The sequence below is a fragment of the Leptopilina boulardi genome, unplaced genomic scaffold (assembly GCF_019393585.1).
Source record: "Leptopilina boulardi isolate dan_hultmark-lab unplaced genomic scaffold, ZJU_Lbou_2.1 LbouV2_223, whole genome shotgun sequence".
NCBI lineage: Eukaryota > Metazoa > Arthropoda > Insecta > Hymenoptera > Figitidae > Leptopilina > Leptopilina boulardi.
The window spans coordinates 1,610,149-1,634,667 of NW_026137778.1; the positions used below are offsets into that span (position 1 = coordinate 1,610,149).

The window sequence follows — 24,519 nt, forward strand, 5'->3', positions numbered from 1 at the left end:
CAATTCGATTAAAATTTGGAAATTCTGCTCAAATCCCTAGAGTTAAAAAATTATTATAACACTAGTATAAAGATTCCTTTTGGTAGTTAATCATTTTTTTACACAAGGTAATATTAAAAATTTATTTTATTTACATTTTTTCAAACAGAAATTTTAAAAATTTTTTTAATTTTGAATTCACACTAATTTAAAAATATTAAATTGGTATACTGAAAATATCAAATTGATCCAAATTTTTTATATTAATTTGATATTTTTGGTATCAATTTCATACTTGTCAATTAGTGTTTTTTAAGATACCTCCAGTTTTTTTTCTTTTAATACTACGTAAATTTTAAAAAATTTTGAATATTTTACATTTCAGGTCCGACATTCTGAATTTTTATAATCTGAAGTCAGATTGGTCATCAGCGACCCTAAAAACCCTCGAGTAACGAATTTCAACTGAATTCGATCAATTTTTAAAAAATTTGTCTGACATATTGGTTCCGCCATTTTGAATATTAAAAATCTAACTGGAGATACATATTTACTATTTATCGACCTCAAAATCCTCCGAGTAACAAGTTTCAGGCACTTTTGAATAAATTTCAATTTTTGGCGCGAATCTGAATTACCGATAGCGCATATTATGAGAGAATATTTTCTACTCCTATAAAATTATTCATCAGCAGATATAAAAAAAATACATGTCTCATATTTTTCGGCATAGAATATATGTATACAATATACTGAAATTTAGAATATAAACTTTAATATTTTCGGAATTTTTTAAAATTTTCGAAATTTTGAATTTTTTAAAATATCTCCAATGTGTTTTATACTACGTACTTTTCTGTATTTTTATGGGCTGATTACGAAAATCATAGTAACAATACCCAAAAATTTGATTTTCATAGGGAAAACCATAAAAAAGTCCTAAAATTTTTTATTTTTTTCGTTTATTGAGTTAAATATACAAAAATAAAAAAAAGATTTTAGACAAAAGTTGTAGATATTATTGAAATACATTTTTTGAAAATTTTTCATATTTAACCCAATAAACGAAAAAACAACAAAAATTTCAATTTCATCATAAAAAATCAAATTTTTGAATATTGTCACTATGATTTTCGTAATCAGCTCATCAAAATACATAAAAGTACGTAGTATAATACAAAACCGGAGATATTTAAAAAAAATTCAAAATTTCTAAAATTTTAAAATTGTTGCATTTTTCAGAAAGTTATGAGTATGATAATAAAATTTGAAAAGAATCATGAAGCTCTTTTTTGGTGGGTACAAAACGGTAAAAAAATTTGAGCCAAATCAAAGAGATCAAAGTCGACGATATATTGGTTTGGCATGGAACTCCCCATATATTCTAAATGTTGAGAATATATTCTAATTTTAAGAATACTACATACTGAATTTAAGTATATAAAATATTTTAAAATAGGTGCCAAGTATATATATTATAAATTTCAAAATATTTTTTTTCATTATAAAAGATAACTAAAAAAAAGTGAAAAATGATCGAACAATATAATTTCAGTGTTTTTTTTATATATACTTTTCCTTAAGGGGCTTCAATTCCCCCACTTTCACCTATAACAAAAAAGAAGAAAGGCTTTTATTAACCGCATAAGGGAATACACTTGTTTCAGTGATTTTAAGTTACATATATATATATACATATATGTATTATTGAGTTTCTATAGTAAAATTGATGCAGCTCGCCTGGAGGCATATACATTAATCATCGTGTTAGTCAGAGCCGCCGCCGGCGTGTTTGAAAGTTTTCAACATTGCGACGCAAAGGCTTCAAAAGTTTTGTTAGAAGGAAGAGTGGGTTAATTTGTCTTCCTGCGATCGATCTTAATGTGAACCACGACTTCCTCAGAGCCGCGCATCATGAATGATTGTTTGGTTACACTAGATAATTATGTAATGTTGAGCCGTGACTATTGTACATATATATAGTTATAATGATTTAAAAAATAATGCTTTATATGATTTCCGACAAAGTATGGTTCATCAACACCAAACAAGAAATCTAATAATGACTATTCTCCAAGAGAGAGATATAATATATATATATATGTATTATGTACGAATATGTGTACTGTAACAGCTGCTTCGAGATAGATCATTAGGCAGTTGACTTGATTTAAACTTGTGTAATTATTGCCGCCGAGTTAATAACCTTTCAAAGATGCGATGAAGAAGGGCCATGTATAGTCAAAGAAGTTGCGTTCGATATATTTGATCTGTCTTCGAGACAAGAAATTCAACGATGTCGAGGACGAGAAGAAGAACGACCAGAAGGTGGTGGAGACTTAATGATGCCGCATCCGGGAGTCGTCAGGACATTGTACCTTACAAAAAAAGATCTTATAACGCGTTCACAGCTGGACCCGCATTTTCGAATGCGTCCGATCCATTAAAAGCCTGCCGCAACATCAATAATTTTCTATCTTCCGTTTAACTGTACACAATTTTCGCCAAGTCACTATCAACGTTTTCACCTTAAAACACTTGTATAGAAATTTAGTCAATTAGTAGAAAAGAATTTTTTTTCTTTTTTTTTGTAACACCCGTTTTTAGAATGATATTAAATCACTAATGAAGCAATACTATTATAGAAGCAATTATTAATTATGATTTGCTCTTTGTGAAAAAATTAGACAACAAATGAAAGGAACAATCACATAACTTGCGGTAGCCCTAAGGTGATGCGAATTGTATAAGGCTCCCGGGCTGTAACCTAATAAAGCAATTTGTCACGGTGCCATACATTAACGCACAATCTTATGTTGCGCAGAGAGTTGACTGTCGTCTCTTATTCTCGCACTTCTGAACTTGGACCATGTCTTGCGCATTCGCTTTCTTTCATTTCAGTCTTTTGCCGCGCCCACGAAAAATTAAATACATTTGTCATAGGAAAGCTTGCACAGCAGTTTTTATTTTTAATCTTTTAATTAATTTTATTTCAAGCTGAACAATTACATTATCATCTTTAATATATATGTGACGCATGAAGAAAGGGGCCTAAGAACCAAACGAATTATAGGTTATGTTTACGATACTTTTACTTTATATTTATGTCTAACCTCAAAAATTATAATCTTGATATTAATTAATCTATTATTAACCCCTTCGCAGTCTTGTAAAAAAATTATTTGTGGGCCCAAAACGGTCCAAAGAAATGTCATATCATCGTATTAAAAGTTTTTGGGGTCGCTGAATCCAAATTTAAGGTCAGATTTAAAAAGTTCAAAATGGTGGACTTAATATGGCGGAAAAATTTAAAATTGATCGGATTCGTTCAAAATTTGGTACTCGGGGGTTTTTTTAGGTCGCTGAATTCAAATTAGAAGTTAAATTTGGATTTAGCGACCCCAAAAACCCCCGAGTACCAAATTTTGAACGAATCGGATCAATTTTAAATTTTTCTGCCATTTTGAATTTTTTAAATCTAACCTCAAATTTTGATTTAGCGACCCTAAAAACTCTAAACTAAAGGAATTATTTTTATGCAAATTTATTCAATTTTTTAATTTTTTTGACGCCATATTGGGTCCGCCATTTTTAATTAATGTTGCTTACAAAATATTCTAATTAAACATAAAGAGACGCTTGCTTTTCACCGAACAGACAAAATGTCGAATGGGAAGTTGTCGAATGGACAAAATGTCGAAAAGCCAATACGTCGAACAGGCAAAATGTCGAAAAGCCAATACATCGAACAGACAAAATGTCGAAAATCCAAGATGCCGAACAGCCAATACATCGAACGGTCAAAATGTCGAAAAGCCATAACCTCGAAAAGCAAAGATGTCGAACGGCCAATACGTCGAACTGACAAAATGTCGAATTAGTAACAGTTTTGACTAATTTGTAGTAAAAAACTACTAATTGCTAGTAGAAAACTACTAATTCATGTAGTAAGTAGTATTTTTTACTATTTCAAATTAGTAAGCCGATTTACCCCATGAATTAGTAGTTTTCTATTAGCAATTAGTAGTTTTTTTTACTAAAAATTAGTCAAAACTGTTACTAATTCAATCGGTATACGAATACGCACTCTTTCATTAGTAGAAAACTACTAATTCAGATTTAGAGAGTACAATTAATTTTTCCATAAATACAAATATAATAATATTTTAGAGAAATTTATAAAAATGTGTAATAAAAAATAAGGAATTATTTGATTCTTAAAATGTATCTGTAATTTAATGTTTTTTTTTAATTCAAAGAGATAACTTGCACTTGCTAACATTCCTACCGCGGCGTAAGGTTGAGTTTTTTTTTTTTTATTGATCACACGAACACAACACTGTAAGACTATTATAAACTTTTTACTTGGTGACCCTGATGACGAAGAGGAAGGTAGAAAAAGACGTAAAGAAGGTTCAAACTTGCTCTGTGACGCCGCGCTTGTGAAAGACTATGAGGTTCTTGTACCACGAACGAGTATTCTTGAGGTGCGAGACTTCTGTGATTGATGGTCCCTGGAACTCTTCTCATATATTCCCTTAATTTTCCTATATCTTTTTCTATAAAAATTTTAAAATGCGTTTAATAATTTTTGTTATAAATACATTTTTCTCTTTTTTTAAGGAATGTTTTTTATTAACAAATTTTATCAACTGACATAGATTATATTGTTTAAAAATTAAAATCTGTTTTAATTAATTAAAATTAATTTTTAACTTTATTTCTATAAAAAATATCACAGTCACATAAAAAAATTTGTTTATAAAGCAGAAATTAAACTGAATTTTTCGTATGTATTTTACTATTTTGACCTGATAAACACGAATCTGAAGTCTAAAAACTTTTGGATGAATAAGCTCTAAAATTAATTTGTTAGAATTTTTTTTTAGTTTGGTATATTGTTTATTTATTTTGATCACAGAATAATATAATAAAAAAAAAGAATGATTTTTTTTCACAATTTGAAATCTGTTGGATATTTCTTTCGAAGATTTTCTCAGTGAAAATTTCACATTTTAGTTCAAGGTCATGGAAATGGTTTTGAAGGGTGTTGCATGTCTGCATGTTTGCTTATAAGCGCAATGATGTATCGGCGTTTGGTGGTTAGACCACATTGAATTAAGGGTCAGTCCATTACCAATTTGACCTCGACTGACCCGACTCTCTGTATATTGCGTGTTGCTTGATCCAAACGACATACGCACGTTGAAATGAATGTTTGCGCAAATTTCCTCGCGTGTATATATCTGTGTGATTCACTTATGACTCAAGTATAATTGAAACATTGACCAAAATTGATGAATTGCTGAGGTTGACTAGTTTCTCCTCGTTTCCAGAAAATTGTGTGGGTCGCTTCTAAGAAAACTGAAACAAAAGAATATACGTACAAATTTTAGTTTTATAAGTCCTCTCTGTAGCTGATATAACACACACAAGCTTTATGTAATTTTCTTGTAAATTATAATTAAAGGATATTAAATTGTCACTTTCTTGAAAATTTAACACACAAGATATAAAATTTTTATATACTAATTCTACAACTTGGAGGCAAAAAAATTTGTGGTTTTTGGAGAAATCAATTAATTTTTACTTTTATAAGAAAAAAGACTACTGTTACGGATGAAATAATATAAAATTTAATATTAAACGTTACTTATAAATTGTTTTGTACTTGAAAAGCCATCATGACATGGAATAGTGAACCAGATTGGATTAAATGAAGAAGAAAGAATCATTGGTACAATAAGGGACGAATGTATTGCGTAACGCTGAGATTCGTCTGGTTGTGGGCCCTTAACGCATAACAAATTAACCTCTCGACTTTTATTGCATCAAAGCATTTGATAAGAGTGAGGTCACCCGGTGAAGGGATAGAAAGGGAAAAAAAAAGAAAGAAAAAAATATACATGTACATTGAGACACGCTTCAATAGTATTGTATATACTGTGGCAGAGATATCTTTAAGTACCTACATGCATTTAATGCACTCTTGTCCTATAGGCCCAAAGGGTCATTTCTTGTCCTCCTCTGACCCTTTGAACAGAAACAATTGATATATATCTCTTTCTCTCTCTTTTTTGTTAGTCAAGTATGTTCGCTCTCGTTTGTCACACCCTTTCTCTCTGAGTCAATTTCACCTATACACCTTACTTTGTATCGTGTGACTAATTTTAGGATATTATATAAAAAAAAAAGTTTACGTTTACTATACACTTTACAATTTTCTACCTTTAACTGTATTTCGTTTCAGGAGCATCACTAATGTGCACCGATAAAAAAATATTCTTATTTTGAGAACTACTTTAGCACATTCCTCTTACATTGAGAATAATATTTTCAGAATGAGAATAATATTCTCAGAACTTAAAATAATCTCTTTTGTTTAATAGTATTCCCTCTAATTTCGAAGAGGATTTCCTAAAAATAGCTTTATGTCAATTATGGCGTTGAACTTCAACCTAACCTAACTAATTATGGCGTAACAACACTGCAAAAAGAAGTATCTTATTTAAAAATGTTTTGGTAGCGTTTTCAATACATCAAGACATCTGAAACATCTTAATGTCTTAAAAACGCTACCAAAACATCTTAAAATAAGATACTTCTATTTGCAATGTTTGTAAATTGAGAATTCACAATTCCGCGTTAGAACGTAAATGGCACAATGGGTCAGTTGGACCCGACGTATTTCAAACGTGTATTGTACAGCCGGTATTGAAAATATTTTTGCACAAAAATTTAATCTGAGGTAGCTTATAATGTGTTTTTTTAAATGTAATTAGTTTTACAGGGATTAATTTATTTTAAGTTTAAAAAAAATTGTGAAAAATAAAAACGAAAAATTGTGTGTTTCTACTTAAAAATTCATGAGTTATTTAAATTTTAATATTACAGTGCGGTCTCGTAACTGCAACATTTGAAACTGCAACAGTTTCGTTACTGCAACACCCCACCTCGACCACCGGACTTGAAACTGAAACGTGACGTCGGCAGCTTTCAGTGCCGTATTCAAAGTGAAAGTATGAAAGTAGTCCGTTTTTCAGGGGTCTTAAATTTTCTCGCGTATAGTAGGTATGTACGTCCCTGAAATGGTAGGTAGTGGGATATGTTGCAGTATCAAGTCCGAAAGAGTGGGAAATTTCAGAGAATGTTGCAGTTACGAGACCGCACTGTATGACTTAAAAAATTTAAAGTTATACTCTTGATGTATTATTCTTTAAGGAGAAAATTACCACAACAGCAGGACTGGCAAAGAAGGTATTTATTTTGCAGAATAAAATGTGACGTTTTAGGTTACAATTAAAAATTTATAATTGTTAATGTTTGAAGCTAATTTATTCTTTTGTATCGAATTAGTTATATCCAAAAACTTAGAAAATTAATAAGAATATGTGAAATATATATATATATATATATATATATATATATATATATATATATATTTATTTCTCTGCTACACGCAGAGTTAACTTTAAATTATCAAACTGATACTGAAAATATCAAACTGATCCTAATTTTTATGTCAATTTGATATTTTTGGTATCAGTTTGATACTTTTAAATTAAGTGTGTTTATATGGAATGACAACCACATAACCTCAAAAAAATTACTTCGTATAGTGGAAAATTACAATTGCATAGTGCTCTGAAAATTAAAATCAAAATGATTTTTACTTACAGAAAATTAAAATTTTTTAAATTTCATTAATATTTAAAAAAAAAAAATAATTAAACATTAATTAAAAAAATTCTATGCTAAAGCAAATTAGATGTAGATTTAATCTGTTAAAATGTCGTAAACTTATTTAGATTTGTGAATATATATATATATATAATTTTAATAAAATTTGTTTTCATCGTATTAATATCTTTCTTTTATTGCCAGTGTTTTTATGTCACAGGTTTTATTCAATGGCAATTGCAGAAAATTTCACAATAATTCGCATGTACTGTAGTTATTGCATAAGTTCATGTTTCTCTCTCTCTCTCTCTCTCCCTCTCTCTGTAATTTCAAATACTAGACCAGCTTCTACTTAAAAGCATTACCGCAGCTGCTAGGGCCGTACAATTATATTTGGAGTTTTATGACTCAAACCACGGATGTGTAACGGCGCAAAAATCGCGGTTTTCTAGGGTCTTTCTGTAGAATTCGTGTGCCACGAATTCTTGCCAAGTATACACAAATGCGAATAATTGTGAAATATTCCAATTACATAACAAATATTATTGTTGATTATAACACATTTTGACTATTGAAACAGTAGTATAAAATTTTTATTAAATGTAACTTAAATTTAAATATCCAATTTATATTTCAAATAATAGTAGAAAATATTATTTATATGTTCGTATTTGATGTCAAGAAATTTTGTAAAAAAACTTCAAAAGTGTGGGAATTATTATTTAAAGAAACCACAAATTACTGGACGCATAAATAAGTTCTAAAAAAAAATTTTAAATAATTCAAAAATTTGTTAATTAACGAAATAATATTAGTTATGGAAAAGTCAGCGAATTTTGAAAATGAAATTCTACGGCCACCTTTTTAGATAAGTTGAAATTTATAAAAAAAAAATAAAATTAGAAAATATATAGAGTATTTAATTCAATATCATATAGCATTATTCGGTAACTCCTCATAATCCTTTTCATACTTTGAAGAATTCAAATGAAAGCATACAGAAAGAAGCTATTGAAGGGACAATTAAATGCTCATTGAATAACGTGTGAAGTCATCCTAAATCTCTTCCCATCTAAAATAACTTACCTTAATTTTCACGCGCGTGTGATCTTATTATAGTATTTCTGTTCTTTTGTAAATGTGTAACACTCTCCGACTTTAATACAATATAAGATAACCCCTATATGTAATTTTCGCTGCACTTTATCACAGAGAAAGAGAGAAAGAGAGAGTAGAGTTTTAAGACAAATCCTTGTTCGAATAACTTTTCAAGTACACGCGTTGCTCATAATCTTCATTTTTCAACAAATTACAGGGTTTATAAAATGGTCAATAAAATATTTTTTTAAAAAATTAAAAATATTATATTTGTGACGCGATATGAAGAAAGAGACCTAAGAAACAAACAAATTTTAGGTTATGTTTAGGATTAAAAGTTCCCTTTTATTCACACTGAGAAAAATATTTAGTCAGAGCAACCAAAATTTGGTTGGGCCAACAAAAAAGTTTTGTTGGTATTTAAGCAACCAAACTATTTGTTTAAGTCAACCAAAAAATTTGTTTGAGTGTTTTTTGTTGGCATAACAAAAATGTTTGGTTAGCTCAACCAAATTTTTTTTGTTAGGTCAACAAAAATGTTTAGTTGATTAAACAAACAATTTTTTTTGTAAAATTAAAAATTTGATTCTACCTTATTTCTTTTATTTGTATCTTTTTTATTTATTTCATTACTTATTTAAACTTATTTAAACTAACTGTTTTCTTAAGCTATGAGCTGAGAGCGAATCAAATTATTTGGTTGTCGCAACCAAATTTTGGTTAGGACAACAAACGATCATTTGGTTTTTTAGACCAAACTATTTTGTTCACTGAAAAAAAAATTCTGGTTAGGCTATATTTAACATTACTTTCTAGTTATGTTAACCAGAATTCTAGTTGTATTAACTAAAATTCTCGTTAAAATAACCAGAATTCTGGTTAACCTAAGCAGAATCAAAATGTTAAATATACCCTAACCAGAATTCTGGTTATTCTAACTAGAATTTTTTTTCTGTTTTGTGTTAACCAAATTATTTTGTTGTCGTAACCAAATTTTGGTTGGAATTTAAAAATGTTCAACCAAATAACTTTGTTGGCCTAACCAAATGTTTGATTGAGATAAGTCTACGACTTTGTTTCAGCCAACCAAAATTTGGTTACAAGAACCAAAATTCCCTAACCAAACAATTTTGTTGCAAACACTAAATTTTTTTTCTCAGTGCATGTAAAATAAAAATAAAATATTGAATATTTTAGGTGTTCTGAAGACTCAATGGTTTATATTGAAAGTTAATCATCTTTTTGTATTTTTACTTCTAAATTACATCATAGTACTATGTAAGTCGGTATTAAAACTACACTGAAGAAAAAATTTATTTGATTGAAATAATCGGTTACTTAACTATTATTAAATAAATATTTATTTGATAATAGTCAAGTAATCGAGTATTTGAATCAAATAAATTATTTTTTCAGTGTTTACATAATTGTTTGTTATTATATTTTGCATGCAAAAAATCCTTTTCTTTCGTATTTTTTACATAAAGAAAATTTTTAATTTTTTATTTTACACATTTTTTACAGAGTAATTTTTTTCTATATAGTTGAAATAAGTCTTAAATTTGTTTCTTTTTGAGACCATTTTAATTACAATTTAATACCTACTTAATTAAATAATAATTATAAATATTTTTGTTTTGATATCAATTCTACTATGTATAAAAAGAAAAATTGTGTTATCCCTTTCACTGATAAGTAAAAAATATGAATATAGATACAGAGATTATAAAATTGATACTAATGACTTTTCAGTAATTAAAAATTAGATTGTATTAACGTTAAATTCGAGGGTTCTAAATGTAAATAAAACCATTTTGGAAATGAATAGAAAACATGATAATATAATCTATATATATATATCAAGTAATAGATTTGAGCAGTCGATAAAAAGAGAAATGTAATGTACTTTCAGATTCGTGGTTTGATGATTATCATCGTGTATAAAAGCTTAAGGCGACATCGTTGTAAGCCTCGAGAATGGATGTGAAGAGGGTGAGCTTTGATTGGTCCATTGAAGACACGTGCATACCACCCTGGTGTTAGCCTCGTTACGATCATTCATCGGAATCAAGTGGAATTGTTAGCCCGAACATCATAGGTGAAGAGACACTGAGAAAGAATAAGATAGGTTATGTAGCATATATGTAAATCTACAACATTATGTTACTCATAATGAAAACAATGAGAAATTATATACATATCATGTAAATAGATTCAAAATATCGTTTAACAGTTATTTTATAATTGACAAAACTTTACTTAAAAGTCAGTTAAAATAAATATTTGTCATAACATATTACTTGGAACAAATAAACAGTATATGTGCTGTGTGTAGATAATAATACTTATGTAAAATTATGTAACAGGTATATAATCTCTTGTTAGTATACAGATATTGAAATGGAACTTTTATTAACTTTTCTCTGACTGTAAAAAGATGGTTAATTTTTTTTTTTTTTTTTTTTTTTTTTTTGCAATAAATTCTTTTGAGAGTATAATTAAATTGAAGGACTTTGGGTGCGTTATTCCCACATGATGCATTTTTATACCAAGAGGTTTGTTCTTGTTCGTAGTAGCATGTGGGCTGTGGGCCAACAATGCCCACTTCCAGCAAAACCGCGACGTACTTCACTTCGTAGTTATATATCCGACGGCTACAAAACGTACAAAAGCTGGCCCCAAGAGCACTTGTCGGAATTCGTTCTGGTTACAAGTAGAACGAACTCGGTCGACACTTACCTGCTTTCTCAGTTTCTAAAGTTTTAGTACAAAATCAAGTCTAGCAAACCCTATCTAATCTATATTCCCTTATAATCTCTTTTTGGGCTAATATTTATTTCAATTATTTCAAAATCATTTTTTTACATTTTTTTTCAATCAATTTTTATTAATAAATTATTCATCAATTTTTATTATTCAAATTAATATAAAGTATAATTTTTAAAAAAATTTTTTTGGCAATTTTTTAAGGCAGGAAAGATATATCAAAAAACATTTTTAACATTTCGAAACATCAATGAAGATTTAAATTAATATAATTATTATAAAAACATCTTTATACCGAAAAATTTTATCGTCTTTCAATGTGGCTGTATTTATAAAAAAAGACAGTAAGTACACACTCAGAAAAAAGATGTGTTTGAACCAAATGTACCATTTTTTTATATTTACCCAATTTTTTGGTTAGTTCAAACAAAATTTGTTTAATTCAAATAAATATTTATTTGATCTAAATAACTGTTTGGTTTATTTTAATAAATTTTTTGAACAAAGAAAAAATTTGATTGAGCTAAATAAACGTTTGGTTTATGCAACCAAATGTTTGGTTAACTGTATATCAATGCATTTATTTTGTTGATTTAACAAAAATTTGGTTGCTTCAAACGAATTTTTTTCTGTGTGCATTCATTACTGTTTCCGAGGCGCATAATTATCCCATAAAAATCATTAGTTACAATTTTTATTTTCAAGAATTCTATTATACATACACGGAAAAAAATATTTACCTAAAACAACGAAAGGTTTCACTAGAATAGTAAAAGATTTAATTGGAACAAGTAAAACTTTTGATACTGTAGTGAAACCTTTCGCTGTTCCTGGTAAATCTTTTTTACCATATATAATTATTTTTTTGACGAATTTCCATTTTTTGAATTAGCATTTGACAAAATTCATTTTAAAAGGAATTTTTACTTTACAGAATTTTTCTCTTAAATTTTTATTTAAATGAATTCTAATTTAACCAAATTTTGATTTAACAGTATTCTCATATTTAGAATTTTAAGTTCTTCGAATCTTTAAATACAATAAATATTCAATTTATCGAATTAAAATTTGTCCAATTTTTTATTTGATGGAATTCTTAAAACGCCGAATTTTTATTTATCCGAAATTGCAAATTGCCAAACAAATATAATCGACATTAAGATTTTGGCGCTATTTTTAAAATTTACCAATCACAATTTTATTTATAATTTCTGATTGGTCAATTTTAAAAATCGCGCCAAAATCTTTCTGTAGGTTATGTTTGTTCGGATATTTTCAAATTCGGACAAATGAAGATTGGTCGTTTCAAGAATTATAGGTATCAAATAAAAATTCTTACAAATGAAGATTTTCGGTGAATTAGAAATTTTGATACATTAAAAATTCTTATCACTTAAAATTCTGTTGAATGAGAATTCTACTAAATTAAAATTCAGTTAAATTATAATTCTTTCAAATAAAAAGTTGGGTAAAAAGAAATTCTGCAAATTAAAAATTCTTGCAAACCTAAGTTTGATACTTAAAAATTTTGTTGAATAAAAATTCGTTTAAAAAGAAATTCGGTTAAAGGCTAATTTGAAAAAAAGGTAAATTTTTTTAAAAAAATAATAAAGGCCCTAACATAACCTGAAAAATGATTTTTAACGTAAAGAGAAATTTAATGAAAACTATTTTCAAACAATTTTATAAAGTCTAGTTATTCAATTTTTGGAAAAAATTATGTTAAGTTAAAGTTTTTTGTTAAATACTTATTTTTTTTAATATTTTAACTTTTTTCTTTCAGTTTAGATAAAAATCGAAATTTTATCCAATTTTTATAAACATTAACTTATTTTATTTTTTGAGTCAATTAAATAATATTTGTTTCAAATACATAAATAATTGGTTCAAATACAATTTATTTAATTCAAAGAAAAAGTATTTGGTTCAAGTAAATATTTATTTGATATAAATAGTCAAGTAACCGATTATTTGAATAAAATAAAATTTATTTATTTATCAATTTTAAAGTTTCGCGTATTAATTTTAGTTCAGTTCTACTATGTATTTAGTTAGGCTAACTAGAATGTCGAGTTATCATGTGGCATAATAGCAGACGAAATTTTTTCTTCTAAAAATTGTCTCGTAAAAAGACAATTTTTCCCCTACAAAAGAAAATGTACCCATCGTTTTTTCAGTTATTAAATATTATAGTATTGGTTTAATACAAGTTGTCTAAGCCTTTTGGCAATATAATACAAGTGCAGTACTGCGCCAGTTGTCAACTTTGGCATAATAGTGAAATTTCTGATAGGGTAATAATAATATATTGTTATACCATTGAGAAAAAAAGTCCAAAGAGATTTCTTTTTTCAAACATGAAATGTACAAGAAATATTTTGTCCACATTAATTCTTGAGGTTATATATACATATATATATAAATTTAAAGGAAAATATCTATACAGTCAATCTAATTCGGCTATATATACGTATTCGGATATGAAAGGACATGTACATACGTCGTTATTCGTTCTCGTTCGAAGGGTGAAACAATAAGCGACGAACGACAATGAGGATTTAAGTGGCGACCTCAATGATATGAACTGAACACTGGAATAGAATTCAATTGAATTGAAGAAATAGCGAGAGGGGAACAACTCTCCTTCTCTTGTTGTAGCATTACTGTCGTCGTCGTCGTCGTCGTCAATGTTATAATCTTATTGAATAAAATCTTACACGTCGTAGTTATTGACATTTTTTGATAGGCACAAATAAAACTGTCGATCATTATAAGGCTCGACAATTTTACTTAAGGTAAAATTATAAGAATCATTTTTCAAAAGCCTTTTTTTTCATAATTTTTATTGCTTATTTTACTGTCACAGAAAATTGTCTTAATTCAATTCGATATTAAAATAATATCAAAAAGTTACATTTAATTTAATAAAGTATACTTTCTATTTTATTTAATACTATTTTCTAAATGATATTAAAAAAAGAATCGTAAAAATTGAACTTAATATAAATATATCATTTTTCAATATTGTATTATTAAATTACATAAATGTATTTTTATATACGCTACTTTTTTGTAAATTAATCTATAGTGTAAATAAGCAATAAAGAATATAAAAAGGTGATTTTTAGGAGTTAAATACCATCAAGAGGAAGTGTTACATAATTAATGAACTTGATGATAGATAGCCATATAATCATTTCGTGATTTATTTATCAAGTTTCTCATTATATATTGTTTCACTACAAATATACTCATATATTTGTTATAAATATTTACATTGGCATTATTATTTATTACCAAAAACCTGTTTACATCAAATACTATTCAATTTCCCATTGAATAGCAATTCTAATTTACTTACAAGTTTTGTGCAGTGAAACATATGTTTCTATCACTTGCGTTGTTTTCGCGCCGTATTCAAAGCGACTGGCGCCATCTCTTATCTAAATCGCACACTGTCAGGCAATTTTAAATTTAAATATGTTTGTGTATAAAAATATAACAGTATTTTGAAATATAAATTTGTTTCAAAATTTTTCAAATTATAACTTTTATAATTTCAATAAAATATTCATAATAATAAATAATGTAATCATAATTATTGTATAATAATACACATATGCTTTGTAGGTAAGATTAGACTTCTCATAATAACAAAAACAATAAAACTTATTTATTTCTTTATGACATTTCCATATGAAAATGAAATAGTGCCGGATATTTCGTTTTCAAAAATAGTATCTCTCTCTCTCTACTTATCAGTAGTAACGGCAAGTAGAGTCAGACTGTATACTGCTGAGTCATTTTCTTATTGTACTACTGATATTTAGTATATAATAATATTCTGAATGCTTTTTTCATTTTAATTTTTAAATTAATGTTTAACACTAAACAATCAAAGTGTGTGTAATTTAAAAATATATAAATATATAGTTAGAATATACAACTATATATCTCTACATTTAGAAAACGATGGTATTAAATGAACAATTTCGCCAAAAGCGTGAAAATTATTTATTCAAATGCATATATGCTATATCATTTATATCGTGTATTTTTATTTTATATTTAATCTGCATATTATGCATTTGAATAAATAATTTTCATGATTCTCGAGAAAATATTTTATACTTGATTCAATAATAAATTCTCAATTTACACACGGAAAATAATTAACTACAGATGCTAATGAATGTTAAAAATATTGCTGCAGCAACTAAAATGTTTGCTAAAGCTGCTAAACAATTATATATGTAACGTGTAAAAAAAATCGAAAATTTAAACCTTAGATCAAACTTGTATGCTGTCTTTATATTAATAGGCACACTAAAAAAATTATATTCTAAATTTAAGAATATCTTCTTGACGCCTATTTAAAAATATTTCTCATGCATTTTATTCTTACAGTTAGAATATAATATTCTTAAAATAAGAAACACTTCTTAAATTAAGAATCTTCTCTTTTGTTTGTAAAATATTTCTTAATTTAAGAAGTGTTTTTTATTTTAAGAATATTATATTCTAACTAAAATTTTTTGGTTGACACAACTAAACTTTAGTTGACATCAACCAAAGTTTGGTTGAGACTACCAAATTCTTTTTCATTTTCTTATTTAGTCGTCTGAAACAAACTTTGGTTGTTGTCAACTAAAGTTTAGTTGTGTCAACCAAAAAATTTTAGTTGCACATATATTGAATGAAATATTGGTTGTCAGCTCAAACCTTTTTTCTCAGTGTAGTTTTAAGAATGGTATTTACTGAATTTAATTATAAAATAGGTATCAAGTACATATTCTAAATTTCAGAAAATTGTTTTTTCAGTGGAATATTTCTCTTCAAAGTAAAATTTTTGTATTTCCGTTCTTTAATGATAATATGACAAAAGGAGTATATATACTTAAATATTGACCTCCTTTAATGAAGAGTTTCCGTTTAAAATTAAGAAGATTTAAAAAGAGGAAAAAAGAACGATGAGGGTACTGTATCATTTCTTTTTACGTATGGTTATGATTTGAAATTAATTTCAAATTTAATGTCTTTATAAAATCTTAAAATACAATCAAAATTAGTGCTATTTGATAATTTGAAATATTTGAATTAAATAACGGAAGTAATTAATTATTGCCTTAGTTATATAAATAGATTTATAAGTTAAAAATAAATAATACTTATTGTATATATAATAATAAATTATATCATTTGTACCTGACTTATCATTAAACCATTAGCTAATAAATATTATTTCTCTTACTCACTCATGATTAAAAATATAATAAAAAGTTAATGTAAGAATAATATAGTCCTTTCAAATGAAGAATTTTACTTTTTAAACCCTATACACTGCAAAAAAGGTTAATTGGTAAAAAAGATCCCCTATTATCAAATAAATCCTTATTTGGATCAAATAATTTTTAATTTTCATCAAATAAACTGCATCACACAAATTTAAAAGTATCAAACTGATACGAATTTTAAAAGCAATTTGATATTTTTGGTATATATCAATTTGATACTTTTAAATTAGTGTGATTCGAATCAATAATTTCTGTATTTAATGTAAATAACTTTCAATTGACTCAAATAAAAATTATTTGATACAAATTTTGATAACAGTCAAGTGACCGATTATTTGAATCAAATAAATTTTCTTTTCAAAGTACACTTAATTTAAAAAATTAAAACAATGTATTTCAAAATAGAGATATCTCTTTTTTTGTACTACTTAGTTGTATAAACGTACCAGTTTCTGACCAAATAATATTAAAAATTAATATGAACTACATTAATTTTCAATATTATTTAATTAGAAACTAGCACGTTCATAAATAGTATATAAAAACAGAAATATCCCCATTTTGAAATATATTATATTAATTTTTGAAATGAAAAGTCCTTCAGTGTAGTTTTTATAAAAATTATAGTAAAATTGCTCCAATAAATATATACATATATTAGCTTTTAAAACTGACATAATAATATTACAATATATTGTTTCATAAATCAAGTATCGTACTTGAATATGAGATCGCGTGCCAAAGGTATTTGACATATTATAGTCGAATTTCATTTATATCTTATATATATATACTTATTAATCAACCACTCAAGTTTATTGAAATCTTTATTATAGGTATATGTGCATTTATAACAAATAAACCGATATTTAATACTCTTGATAATCTTTCAAGATTTGCTTGCATAAATACACAAAAAATGTCCTAGTTGCCAACAACGTTAATTCACAGAATTACAAATTCAACCCCCCCCTTATTTGTATTTTTTTTTCTAAATTAAACACTGAAATTTCATATCGGAAAAAAATTTTATTGACAAATACAAGCGATATTGGGTGTATATTGAATATAAAAAAATCTACATATTTAATTTGTAAATAAACTTTAGTGCAATTATCGAATGTTTCGACGATTCAGTGAAAGTGAATGAAGATTGAATCTGATTGGTTAGACATATCGGAAATATTTGGAGTTTACCGTTTTGTCATTTGAAATATTTCCTACATTAGGCTATGCTTCTACAATAATCAAATCGCATCGTCTTGTTGATAAATTTTTAGGACAAGACGATGTGCGCGCAACTATTGCCAACTGTAGACAAAATTTTTTTTACGTATTGCACTATTCGTACAATTTTAGCTTGTAAATATTATTGAAATTATACAAAAATTTGTTTTGTTAAAGAAAATAAAAAAAATTTCCAAGAGAAATGTGGTGTATAATTTCAATAATATTAATACTAAAACAAGTGAAATAAATTTTTGTCGACAGTTGGCAATGGATGCGCGCGCTCATTGTCTTATCCTAAAAAATCGTCTTCAAATTGTAGAAGCAGCCACAGGTTTTGTGAATTTTAGTTTTAAAACAAAATTTCAATCATTCTTCTTCACTCAAGTACAATATTCAAAAGACACATTATTCTCTTCTGCTATAAATTGTTTCGATTGTTTATACTATTTTTTAACTGGAAAGTAAACTTATTAATGTTTAATGTTCTCTCTAAATCTGAATTAGTAAAAAAAGTTTACTAATTTGAATTAGTGACTCACTTTTTGCTTCTTAATTTAGTAAAATCTTAGTAATTTTTAGTAACTTTTACTAACAATTAGTAAAATTTAACTAATTCTAAAGCAAAAAGTGAGTCACTAATTTAAATTAGTAAACATTTGAACTAATTCAATTTTAGAGAATTTATATTACACCCAGAGAAAAGATTTCTATGATTTAAAGAAACCAATTTTACTTTTACTAACAATTAGTAAAATTTAACTAATTCTAAAGCAAAAAGTGAGTCACTATAATTTAAATTAGTAAACATTTGTACTAATTCAAATTTAGAGAGTTTATATTACACCCAGAGAAAAGATTTCTATGATTTAAAGAAACCAATTTCTTTGACTTGTTTTTTTTCATTAAAAATTTATTTATTTAATTACAATCTACAGGCTTACAAGAAAAGAGAATAAGAATGCCCTTAAGTGCAAAAGCACTTAGTAATATAAGGAATTACAATGAGTATAATTACAGAATAACCAAATCATATTGATGACTAAAATAAAATTTTCTTTGAAACAAAAAAAAAACTTGTTAGTTTCAGTGAAATTTTCTTTTGAATGAAAGAAATTTGTGCATTAAATCAAAGAAATTCTAACATTGAGATAGAGGGTCAAAGCAACATTTATTTGAATTAAATAAAAAATTTCTTTGAAACATATTTTTTTTTTACTCACAGATAATTTCTTTGAAACAAATAAAATTTCTTTGTATCAAAAAAAAAATTTGGGAAAGAAATTTATTTTTTTGAATCAAAGAAATCTTTTTTCTGAATTTATTAATATGCATAAAATAAAAATCTTTAAATTTCTTTAGTGTCATAATATTTCAATATTATATATATATCTCAAGTAACACACTTTTGTGACAAATGAGAATTTAGATATATAATAAGATAGTACTTAATTAGTTCATCATGATATTTAACTGTAGTGAGTTTAGTTTTACAAATGACATGTAATTTAAGTTAGTTGCGACTCATGTTTTGTGCTTCACCTGTATTTCTCGTTTTCTATTTGTCGACTAGCATCTGCCCGTTATGTCGAAACCGTGAAATTTGGAATCGTATTATATATATTCTTTGATTCACCCTAATATTAAAGTACAACTTATTTTCTAGTAATAATAGTTTGATAACTCATGTATCATAATAGAAGAAACCATAAATGCCGTACCTAAAATTGTTACGGGACATCTGCAAACATTTCTTTTTTTTTCGAAAAATATGCGAATTAATTTATAGTCAAGAACACAATTTTTTATGAAGTCGTTAATTTTTGAATAAAAAAAATGAATTATAAGAACTTTTATTTTCTTGTATTGAGTATATGCGTAAAAACACACACTTATGGTAACAAACAATTTTTGATTCTTACAATATACATAGTTGTTATGAACGTTTATATTTTTTGTAAGTCCATATACCGCATATATATCATGCTGTGAAAGGTAATGTCACACGGGGTTTGCTTTTATACAAGAAGATTGTTGACTTGACTTTTTTTTTTTTATTATTTTGTTTTCCTGCGTCGCCGATATAAGTCCAAGTACAAGTCAAAGAACCGATGCGGCACGGAATCGGCAGTTTCCGTGAACGTAACCATTCCGCTTGCTGGCGGCTTCGTCTTTTGCTGTCTCCAGATGCCGTACGTGCCAAGTGATCCCTTTTGAGAGAACTTTGCGCTGAGAGAGGACAGAGCAAGTTTCACCGGCGGTCTCGTCGGATAACCACGCCTTGAATAAATTCTTCCTTTCTCTTGTGACAATAAAGATGACTTTGTCGCCCGTGCAAAGATTGCTAATTCACTAATTTTCTTTCTCAGTTCTTATATATATATATTGCTATATTGTAATATATATGTTGTTGGCGTCTATCAATATTGTTTATTTCACACATTATATAACCCTGAGTAAGAAAAAAGATAGCCATCTTAGCTAATATTTAGCTACTTTAGCTAAATCAATTAATTATGAGCTACCATAACTAAAGCCATTTAAAAAAATCATAGTAAAAGCCAATTAAACTGAACTAACCCCTACAGCACCAAAACTTTCCCAAAAGATTTATTTATTTAATTGCAATGTTTAGTGAAAATTGTGTAAAGATTTAAATGTCCCACTTGAATAAATGTTTAGCGCGAAAATTTCCTGAACATTTAAATCTTTATACAATTTTCACTAAACTTTGCAATTAAATATTCAGAACATTTCAAATCAATCTTTAGGAAAGTTTCGGTGCTGTGGGGGAATTTTTGTTGCACCTCATTATGAGATCTGCATCAAAATGAGTTAACAGACAACTTCACGTTACTCAAAATGATGCTGAATAGAACAACTGTAAAAATATAGGTTATGTTATACCTAAATTTTAATTAATTGTTTGAAAATTAGAAAACACTTTTTTTAAATGTCCTTATATGTGCCTCTGTTTTAATAAAAAAAAATTGTATAATAATTTTTTTCTCCACATTGTAATTATGATGATTTTTATTCTATAGACGCACGCGGGCTTCTAGGATCATTAAGGTTCTTCCGGTTCCGAGGCATTGGGTCGATGGAATGGGTAAAACATCATAAACAATATTAAGCAGGACCATAAAAGTCTTCTTTGAACACTGATTTCAATTCCCAGGAAGGCTGTTAGCTCTATATGCTTCATTCTGACGGCGTATTTATTGATACAATAAACCGCAATTATGTCTACCATAACTGGCTAACTATCCGCTAACCACGAAAAGAATACTTTTTTTGACTTTTGTTCCTTTAGATCAAAAAGGAAATTATACGTAAGTAGTACAAATATGTTTACAATATTTTATTTTTAAATTACATATATACTCGTGAAATACATTTTCCATTGAGTATAATGCTAATGAATTTGTAAAATAAGGCACAATTTTTGTTCGATATATAAGTTGAAATAATTTCGCTCTCCGTCAAATTAATGTACTTGGGGTACTGTACGTTTTGTTACTCATTCATTATTGTGAAAAAACATGTCAGAAAACGGTTTTAATAAAAATCATAAAATTTTCTTTTCTTAAGATACAGTATGGAAAGTAAAATATATTCTTTTAAATTTTATGTTAATTTTAAAGATTAAAATGATTTATTTTGAAGAAAGTCCAGCCGGTTAATTGATTTATTGTCATGGACATAACCTCAAAATTTAGGCTAGTTTAAAATTAAAGTAACATTTTTGTTTATTGAACGTAAAAAATAAGACATTTTTTTTTAAATTGAATTTTAAAAATAATATTTAATTTATTAGAATTATACTTTTATTTATCTCGTTTCACCTAACCTAAAAACTATTCCACTAATCTGTTTAGATAAGTAATACATACCTGGGATTAATTAACTTTTCAAACTCTACAAAATTTCGACTTACATGCGTTGAATTTGTAAAAACTAATATTTCAGTCAAAGAAAGCTGTATTGTTTGATTTTCAATAAAAATTGTAAATGTTCACTTTATCTGGCATTAAAACAGATAAATCTCTCCGACCATATTGGTGAGTGATGTCACCTACTGTTCTCAATAAATATCATAAATATAGAATAATCAGTGGAACATCTGAATTGTGACACTTTGCAAATAATGGTATAGCTTTTTCGATAGAACTACAATAGGGGAAAGCATTGTGAGGTAGGTGACAAAAATTTAAAGATATGACACATTTCGGATGTTCTACTGGAAATTTACTTGCGAACATTCTAAACTAACTCTTAATTTTAAATGAAATATATTATAAGTTTCGTTAAAACAAATAATTTTTTTTAAATGAAAATGATATAGATATTTTCCATATATTAAAATAAAACGAACTAACTATGCGTTAAAAATTCCCAAAAATCGTTCAAACAGATCTCTATATTTAAATGAAGAATTTTTTTTTTAATTAAACATTTACACCTTTGGTAAAAAAATAATTTATTTTGCTATTTCAAATATACACAAACCTGATTGGTTGTTTACAATCTGGTTGATAATGGATAACCAATCATATTTGTGCATTTCGGAAAATCAAAGTAAAATTTTTTTTTTACTAAAGGTGTAAATGCTCCATTAGTATGTATGAGACTGGCTACACCGACAGCCAATTAGGAGGGTTAAGTTTAATCCTCTGGCGTACTAAACAAGTAGGCTAATTTTTGCGTCTGCGCAGAATATTTGTGAACATGGTTGCGATCGCCTTTTCTAACCTAACTTTTCTAACCTGTCGCTATCGCAACCATGGTTGCAGATGTACACAAACATTCTGCGCAGACGCAAAATTTATCCCAATTGTTTAGTACGCCAGAGGATTAAATTTACAACCCTCCTGATTGGCTCTCGGTGTAACCAGCCTCTATATTACGTATACATATGCGTTTGAGGCTGCTTCCACAATAGCTTAATCGCATTGTATTGAAGACCATTTTTTAGGATAAGACGATGCGCGTGCATCCATTACTGTCGAGGTTGGTTTCCATTGTCCCCACTCGACAAAATTCCCTATCGCCATTTGTCATAATTCTCGTCAACTACCGCTCCCTGCTGTAGTAAAAATTTAGTAACTTTATAGTAACTTTTAATTTTAACAATGAAGTTACTAAATTTTTACTAAAGCAAGGAGCGGTAGTTGACGAGAATTATGACAAATGGCGAGTGAGAACGTTTGAAACCAACCTCGACAAAAAAATTTATTTTACGTATCTCACTATTCTTATCATTTCCCTTGTAAACAATATTAATTGTAAAAAAATTTGTTTTGTTTTGAAGAAAATAAAAATTTTATGTGGTAAAATATGTTTATTGTAATTTTTAGTACACGTGAAATAAATTTTTTGTCGATAATTTAGATATTGTAGAAGCGATCTTACCTCTTTTTTAAGGCCTGAGCAGAATAGAAACGTAACCGGAATCGTAATCGCAATCGGAAGAATGAGTTATTAGAGATGGATAGACATACACGGAAAAAATTAATTCAGTAGATTACTGAATTTACAAAACTATCACGGAGTAGCGGATACAGCTCTTTATGAAACTGAGTGTTGTAAAATATGTCACAAAATATTCAGGATAAACTCCAGAAATATTCAATATAAACAACGAAATTTCTGTAGTTTATCCGAAAATATCCATCCCATTTTACAAAATTTCGTAATATCCGCTACTTCGTCAAAGTTTTGTAAAATATACTGAATTAATTTTTTCCGTGTGTTGTTTGTCTTTCTCTAACTCATTATTCCGGTTACGGTTACGTTTCTCTTCTGCTAAGGCCTTTAACATAGCATTTTATTTGAGGTGGGGGGTATTATACGTAAAATACGTATATTATTTTAAAGTATACGTGAAAAATGTTTTAGTCTTTTTACTGTCCAACCCTGGCCAAAACACAAATGGGCCAACGCAGAATAAAACCTCTAAAGGTACGTGGTTCCAGAATAGGTGCAAAAGCCAAGTACAAGTGCAAGTCCAAGTGACAATCTCATGAGTGCGAATACAGAAAATTAAAAGGCATTAAAATAAGCTGCAACGCTTCTTATTTTAATCCAATTTTACTTATTTTAATCCATTTTGGTATTAAAATAAGCAAAATTGGACTAAAATAAGAAGCGTTGCAGATTATTTTAATGCCTTTTAATTTTCTGTGAAGGGAATAGGTAGTCTATCTATCTCTCTCGCACTCATATGGGATTTGCATTTGGACTTGCACTTGTACTTGGCTTTTGCACCTATTGTAGAACCACCATAATCGTAAATCTTAAGCTTTTACGTGAGAGAGAAAAGGACAAAAGATATTTCTATCCTTTTCTCTCTCATGTAAAAGCTTAAGGCCAGGTCCAAGTGGAGTCAGCTGTTCCTTTGAAGGAACAGCTGACTCGACTTGGACCTGGCCTTAAGATTTACGATTAGAGATTTCATTCTGCTTAGGCCTAATTA

The 24,519-nt window shown here is 27.6% G+C and overlaps 1 long non-coding RNA gene across 1 annotated transcript in view; it reads right to left on the reverse strand.

Moving 5' to 3' along the window:
- Positions 1-4,780: 4,780 nt before the first annotated feature.
- Positions 4,781-24,519, reverse strand: part of LOC127279721 (uncharacterized) — a 45,838-nt gene continuing 26,099 nt past the window's right edge. Inside the window, exons 2-3 of the long non-coding RNA XR_007842679.1 lie at positions 10,664-10,866; positions 4,781-5,343 (exon numbers count right to left, since the gene is read on the reverse strand). This is a non-coding gene — a long non-coding RNA (uncharacterized LOC127279721). The remainder of the gene's footprint in view (positions 5,344-10,663; positions 10,867-24,519) is intronic.